The 7,791-nt window shown below is 40.0% G+C and overlaps 1 pseudogene; it reads right to left on the bottom strand.

The window, feature by feature from the left end:
* Positions 1-5,147: 5,147 nt before the first annotated feature.
* On the bottom strand, positions 5,148-6,420 carry LOC133752527 (CCR4-NOT transcription complex subunit 11-like; annotated as a pseudogene).
* Between the last annotated feature and the right edge of the window lie 1,371 nt (positions 6,421-7,791).

Raw genomic sequence — 7,791 nt, 5'->3', positions numbered from 1 at the left:
CCGTTGTTGGGAGTGACTTTATTACTGATTAAATTTCTGTCTCAGTTATGTTGCTGCTTAGCTTTTCTATGTCTTCCTGGTTCAATTTAGGTAGGTTGCATGTGCCCAGGAATCTATCCATTTCTGATAGATTTCCTATTTGCAGGAATACAAATCTTTGTAGTGATTTCTGATGACCCTGTGGTGTCTCTTGTAACATTCCCTTTTTCATCTCTGATTTTATTTATTTGGGTCTTTTCTCCCCTTTTTTTTTGTTATTTGGTCCAATGAGGTATCATTTTTTTTTTATTTTTACAGAAAAAACAGCTCTTCGTTTGGCTGATCTTTTTTAATGTTTTTTTTATTATTCAATGCCTTTGATTTCTTCTCTGATTTTAATTATTTCTCTTCTCCTACTAGATTTGGGTCTGCTTTGCTGCAGTTTTTCTAGATCCTTGAGATGCGTTGAAAGCTCATTTATTTGGTGCCTTTCCAGTTCCATGATGTAGGCAGCTATTGCTATAAATTTTCCTCTTAACACTGCTTTTGCTGTATACCATAAGTTTTGATGTGTTGTTATCCTCATTTGCTTCCAGAAAGTTTTTGATTTCTCTTTTGATTTCTTCTATGACTCAGTGTTCATTCAGGAGCATGTTGTTCAGTCTCCATGTGTTTACGTATGCCCTAGGGATTCCTGAGTTGTTAATTTCCAGCTTCATTCCACTGTGTTCTGAGAAGATACATGGTATGATTTCGATTATTTTCAATTTGTTGAGACTTGCTTTATGGCCTAGTATCTGGTCATTCCTAGAGTAGGTTCCATGTACTGCTGAGAAGAATGTATATTCTTTAAGTGTAGGATAAAAATTTCTGTAGTTATCTGTTAGATCCATTTGGGCAATATTGTCGATTAATCTGCTGTTTCCTTTTTGATCTTTTGTCTGGTTGATGTGTCTATTGCTGAAAGTGAAGTATTGAAGTTCCCCAATGCTATTGTGTTGGAGTCTAAGTCTCCCTTTAAGTCCCTTAACATACCTTTTAAATAAACCGGTGCTCTGTAATTAGTTGCATATACATTTATAATATTTACATCTTCCTGTTGAATTGATCCCTTAATCATTATATAGTGCCCCCCTTTGTCTCTCTTAACAGATTTTGGGTTAACGTTTATTTTGTCTGATATTAAGATGGCTATGCCAGCTCTTTTTTGGTTTCTGCTGGCATGGAATATCTTTTTCCAAACTTTCACTTTCAGTCTGCATGCATCTTTGTTGGAAAGATGTGTTTCTTGTAGGCAGCAAATAGATGGGTTTTGTTTTTTAATCCATTCAGCCAGTCTGTGCCTTTTAACTGGAGGGTTGAGGCCATTAACATTCAATGTGACTATTGATAAGTAGTAACTTTGCCCTGGCAATTTCCCAAAGATATTTTCTAGTATATGCTTTGAGCTTCCTATGATCTTTTACTGGTAGGTTTTCTTCCTTTACCTTCTTTCAAATTTATGGCCGAGTTTCTGAGTTTCTGTGTGTAGCACATCTTTAAGCATTTTTTGTAGGGCTGGATGAGTGGCAACAAATTCTTTCAATTTCTGTTTGCTATGAAAGGTCTTTTTATTTTTGTTTTTTTTTTGTTTTTTTTTTGTTTGTTTTTGACAGGCAGAGTGGATAGTGAGAGAGAGAGACAGCGAGAAAAGTCTTCCTTTTTGCCGTTGGTTCACCCTCCAATGGCCGCCGTGGCAGGCGCATCATGCTGATCTGAAGTCAGGAGCCTAGAAACTTCTCCTGGTCTCCCATGCGGGTGCAGGGCTCAAGGACTTGGGCCATCCTCCACTGCCTTCCCGGGCCATAGCAGAGAGCTGGCCTGGAAGAGGGGCGACCGGGATAGAATCCAGCACCCCAACCAGGACTAGAACCCGGTGTGCTGGCGCCACAGGTGGAGGATTAGACTGTTGAGCCATGGCGCCAGCCCTTGTTCTCTGTCTTCTAAGTCCAATATTCTCTATTCTGCTTCACTCATTCTGTTTTTAAGGCTCTCTAATGTGTTTGTAATTTGATCTACTGCATTCTTCATTTCATTATGATTTCTCTTCACTATCACAGTTTCATGTTCTACTACTTGCTTCATTTCATTTTGATTCCTCCTTAATATTTCATTTTCATGAGAGAGATTTTTATCCTGTCCAGTAAGGATCTCTGTAGTTCAAGAATTTGTTTTTGAGAATTTCTAAATATTCTTATCAATCTTTTTGAGATCCGTTTCTTGCATTTCTTCTATCTTATCATCTTCATAATCCTGAATTGGGGTGTCTTGTTCATTTGTGGGTGTCATAGTTTCTTCCTTGTTCTTGTTTCCTCAGTTTCTGCATTTGGTGCTTGGCATTGTGGCAATATTCTTTGGTTTCTTCGCTGTGGTGGGTTTTCTTTTTATACTATGACTCTAGATTAAGTGGACCGTCTGCTTTAGATGGATCTTTAAAGGCTGTGATGGGTGTTGCCAGAGAGCTCTGTTTGGTTCTTCAGGGTTAAGGGTGTGCCAAAGGTGACTCACCCAGGTTATTCTCTCTCTCTCTAGCTCTCTCTCTCTCTCTCTTTTTTGACTCAGAAGGGAAGTAATTCTGCACAGCTGAGCGGAATTGAGGGTAGTCAATGTATGAAATCTGGCCCTGTGGTTATTCATCTGCTCTACCCCAAGGACCACACAAAGGGTCTATGCAACCCTCAGTGTGGTCTCAAATTTCTCTGCAATCTCCCACCGGGTTGCCAAATTTACCAAGTTTGTGTACTCTTTGAGTTCTTTTGCCCTTCTGCAGATTTTCACAGTCTCAGTTCATTAGCTCCACACCTTCACTAGGTCCTAACCTCCTGTTATTTCTCCCCACCAGTCAGGTTTTTCTGCTTGGCTGATGGCGGGTGCTGCTTTCTGTAAGTCTAAAATGGCGCCTGCTCTTTGTCTTGCTCGGCTTTGTAAGGTGAGTGGAGAGAGACACTCGTGTCCGTGCCGATTCCCCTTATTTATTCATTTTTTTCTCTCCTCCAGTCAGCCTGGTGAACTTTCCCCAGCAGGGCTTCAAGCCTCATTCTCTCTAGGCTCTTTCTGCTGTTTCCCCACCAATGTCTCTGGCTACTGAGGTTTTTGCCTCACCTACCCTTCCAGTGCTGGTGCGCAGACTCCGCCTGGGCTTCCGAGCCATGGGCGTCCTTGCTCTCCCCGTAGGGTCCTCCGTATCACATCCACTAGATCCGGAAGAGTTTCCTCTGCAATTTTTTTTCCCAATCCTTTCCCTGAGACTATAGTAACTCCATTTTTATTAAATTATCTTTTCCCACACTATCAGTGTGTGACCTCACTATTCCGCCATCTTGGCTCTGTCCCCCACCCCAAATGTTCTTATCAATTTTTTGAAATCTGTATCTTGCATTTCTTCTACCTCTTCATCTTCATAATCTTTTATTGAAGTGTCATATTCTTTTGGGAGTGTCTCAACTTCTTCCTTGTTCTTGTTTCCTCAGTTTATGTGTTTGTTGTTTGGCATTGTCGATATTCTTTGGTTTCTTCTTTTTTTTTCCTCACTTTGGTGGCTTTTCTTATTATACTATGACTCTAGATTAAGTGCACTGTCTGCTTTTGATGGATCCTTAGAGGCTTGTGGTGGATGTGGCCAGAGAGCTCTGTTCAGTTCTTTAGGGTTAAGGGTGTGCTAAAGGTGACACACCCAGGTTTGGCGTGGTAAATCTTCTCTCTCTCTCTCTCTCTCTCTCTCTATTCAGAAGTGAAGTAATTTCGCTCAGCTGAACTCTTCTCCTTGATGGCAATCAGTGCCTGAGCACTAGCCCCTGTGGGTATAATATTTGTCTGCTCTGTCCCAAGGACCACACAAAGGATCTGTGCAGTGCTCAGTGTAAGCTCAGGTTCCCCTGCAATGCCTCTCACTTCATAACCAAGACCACCCAAATTTGTGGCATCGCCCACTAAGAGTACTCACATCTCAGCCACACCGTGAGTTCTCCCACACACCCTCAGTTTTTTTTTTTCACAGCCCCAGTTCATAAGCTCCACACCTTCACTAGGTCTTAGCATCCTGTTATTTCTCCCAACCAAAGTCAGATTTTTCTACTTCGCTGAGGCCAGGCACAGCCCTGAGCTGGCCCAGCTGTTATGTATGTCCAAAATGGTGCCTGCTCTATTGTCTCGTTCGCCTTTGTAAGGTGAGTGGAGAGAGAGAATCGTGTGTGTACTGTCCCTTTAATTTTTTTTTCTCTTCTCTAGTTAGGCTGGTGTGATTTCCTCCATGGGGCTTCAAGCCTTTTTCCCTCTAGGCTCTTCCTGCTGCTTTTCCACCAGTGTCTCAGGCTACTGTGGTTTTGTTTCACCTCCCTTTCCAGCGCTGGTGCATAGACTAGGGGGCTGGATCCTGAGCTGTGGGTGGCCATGCCCTCCACGTAGGTTCACCGTGTCCCACTAATACCAGGAGGGTTTCCTCTGCATTTTTTCCTTAACTTTTCCATGAGACTATAGTATCTCCACTTTTATTAAACTATCTTTTCCTGGACTATCAGTGAGCTCCCTCCCTATTCCGCCATCTAGGAGCCCTCCCTCCAGCATGTGCTTTTTTCAAACTTTGCTTATCAAGAAGTTAGGAGCAAAATGCCCAAGTAGAGCCAAGAACCAAATTTTTTTCCCATTTGAAGATTTAAAAACCCTCAGTTGCTTTCCACTCAAGGACAGTATCACAAATTCTAAATGTCACTAAATTTCATTAAAGTTTTAAACGTTGGAACCTTAGGAAAACCATATTCCTGAATAGAAGTCTGTAACTTGTTCTTTAAGCAAAAGCAGACACTTTGTTCTTCCATGAAAAATGACAAAACTCATCTATTTCACAATAACGTTTTTGAGAACACCATTCATCCTGTGGATAGCCATCAGCAAAGATACCTAAAAGAGATTTTCCTAAGTTCTTAGCAAATTCCATCTACAGGGAATTCCTATAGGAAAAGCCATCCAGGAACGCAAAACTTAGTTGAAGTAGATAATGTGTTCTTCACATGGATTAGGCCAACAGTTTCAAAAAGGAAATCAAATATAGCTAAATAATAAATAGGCTGGTTCTGATGAGGTATTATTTTGACATTTTTGTCTCAAAAAATGCTTCCCCAATACTAATGGCTTCAGTAACCAGAAAGGGTACTAGATTTGCACAGTCTACTGAATTTAATACAGAATGCCTGTACTTTCATAAGCAAGTTCTGCACATGAATAATTTTGTTATAGATCAAGGATTAGAGAAAGCACACATGAGACACAACAAGCAATTCTGCATATATGAATCCTTAATTTGTTCAAAAGTAGAGATGCCATTTGATATATAAAGGTGAATCCATGTAGGAGATACATCAGCAGCTGTAGTTAGTCAATTTGCAACTTCCAGTGAATGTAAGGACATACCCATCTTGACCAGGACAGAAAAATACTTGGTGATTTGACTTCACTTCATTAATTTCAGTAATGTTTCTAACAGTGACTGGAGTGGTGTTCTCCAATAAATCAGGAATCTTAGATGGAGTGAGGCCATCATGGTAACCGCATTTGGGGTCTTTATCATTCACTAAGTATACGTGTTTGTTGAGGAGAAGACAAGCGGCTTTTGCAGGCTTTTACCAATATTCACTCATCTCCATACCAGTGGTAGCCTTCTCACACCTAGACTTATCCCACTGAACTGTGTGGTGGAACTTTGTCAGATATAGTCAAGTCAGTGAATCCTCACCTATATGTAGGGGAGGTGGTGGATGAATAACTGGCTGAAAATGTTTTTCAATAGATGGTTTTGGTTCACTAACTGAAGCTTCTGTGATCTGTTAAGCAACTGAATTTTCAAATCCAGAATTATAAGAATCTGAGTATGGGTCACTGAGAATACTAGGGAAGGTAGTTTTACTCCAGGTCAGCAGCTCAGATTGGTATTCACTCAAGGGTAACTTGAAGTCCACTAGTGGCACTAGTTCATGTTTCCAATATCCATCGATGCAATCTGATGAGGGATCTTTCTGAAGAGTTGCCCTGGAGGTTCCAGCATGAACTAGGAATAAAAAGTTTCTGATGTTGTAATGGGAGGTAAAAAATCATGAGACTTGTGATGAGTCAGGTTCCTGGCCACTGGATAGCTGCAGAGTGAGGCTGAGCAGGTGCTAAAGCTGACTGGCAAATGGTGACGTGCAACTGGGCATGGTAAATCTCCTAGAGCAGATGGAGTGTGGTGACACATTAGGTCTTGCTGGGCAGAAGGTCTGCTGGTGGAGCAATATCACGAGCACCGATACCAGGTGGAAGTGGTCAGCCTTGTTGAAGTTGTGGTGGTAGGCCTTTGATAGAGCTGTAACCATTTGATTCCTCCCACATGATGTTCAGCAGGCTCGACAGGTTCTTCAGGTTTAGCCCCATTTTATTTGCATCTCTCCAACCCTACTTATGACCTCCACTGATGACCCAGAGTGGCCTGATTGGCCTCTGCCACTGCAGTAATCTCTTCTTATGAGGACATCCATCAGGCTGGATTAGAGCCCACAGTCATCATCTATTTTAATTTAATCACTTCTTACAGTCCCTATTTTCAAATACTATAGCCCTAATCTGGGGTACTAGGGGCTAAAGCTTCAATATATGAATTTTGAGTGGACACAGTCCATAATAGCAGCCTTATCAAATGAATGGAAGCACCCTGAACAATGACATGACCTTGGGATCTATGCTAACCCATCTGAATTTTTATCTGCATGCAGTTCCCTGAGGGAAAACTGGAAGATGGGAATTCCACATTTTCTTTACATTTTGCTTCTATTATCACAGTAAATAATTAAAGACTTGATTGTTACTTTCTTTTTTTTTTTTGACTTGTTGCTTTAATCATGAACTTTCACATCTGACATAAAGTATCCCAGATTATGACTGATCGGGTAGAAGCAATGATCATATGCTCATCTCCTCTCCTCCCATTAAAAGAGCCTGGAAGAGTTTAAGATGTTCAAAGTCACATTAAACCAGGTAGGGAATCAATGGAGAAACAGAACCAAGCAAACAAGCAGTAAGCCTAAAAGTTGGTGATTTAAACAATGATTAGAATCACACATTTCACAATAAAATTTTGTAAAGAATGACAAAATAAGGAAAAAAAGTTTCATAGAGTGACAAGTAGTTAATGCCCATAAGCAAAGTTCTCTGATTGAGAGATCACTATCAACCTGGAGGAATTTTCAAGTAATTTTGCTATCAGTGCTATCTTTCAAAATATTTTTATTGGTGATATGGACAAGGACCTTAATGACTTATTGATCAAGTTTGTGGAAAGCATGAAAGATCTAATATGTTGTACAGCTGGATAAAAATCAATAGAAATCTAACAGAAGCCACATCTAACAAGATAAAACTTAGCAAAAATAAATGTAAAGTTTTGCATTTAATTCCAAATCTACACAAATTGAAGAAAATGTGGCCTAGTTGGTTTATGGGACTAAAAGAATTGTGCAGATAGAGCATCAAAGAAATGAATTTATAAGGAGATATTATTGATACTCCCAAATATTTAAATAATTATGTATGAAAGAAAGATTACTTTTTTTCTGTATCACTCTATATAATAAAACTAAGACAAATATAGAATTTAAGAGGGAACAGAAAGTAACTCAATGAATTACAAAAGTTTCCAATAAACCAAACTAAGAAAAGCAGTATGGATGTTTTTTTCAAGAACTAATGAGTTCCTCTTCAATGGAAGTGTTCAAGATACAGATGAATAATAATGTCAGGTGCTTTTTC

Source organism: Lepus europaeus, chromosome X, assembly GCF_033115175.1.
Source record: "Lepus europaeus isolate LE1 chromosome X, mLepTim1.pri, whole genome shotgun sequence".
Classification (NCBI taxonomy): Eukaryota; Metazoa; Chordata; class Mammalia; order Lagomorpha; family Leporidae; genus Lepus; species Lepus europaeus.
The sequence above is the reverse complement of the archived record's forward strand: the minus strand, read 5'-3'. Positions and strand labels throughout refer to the sequence as shown.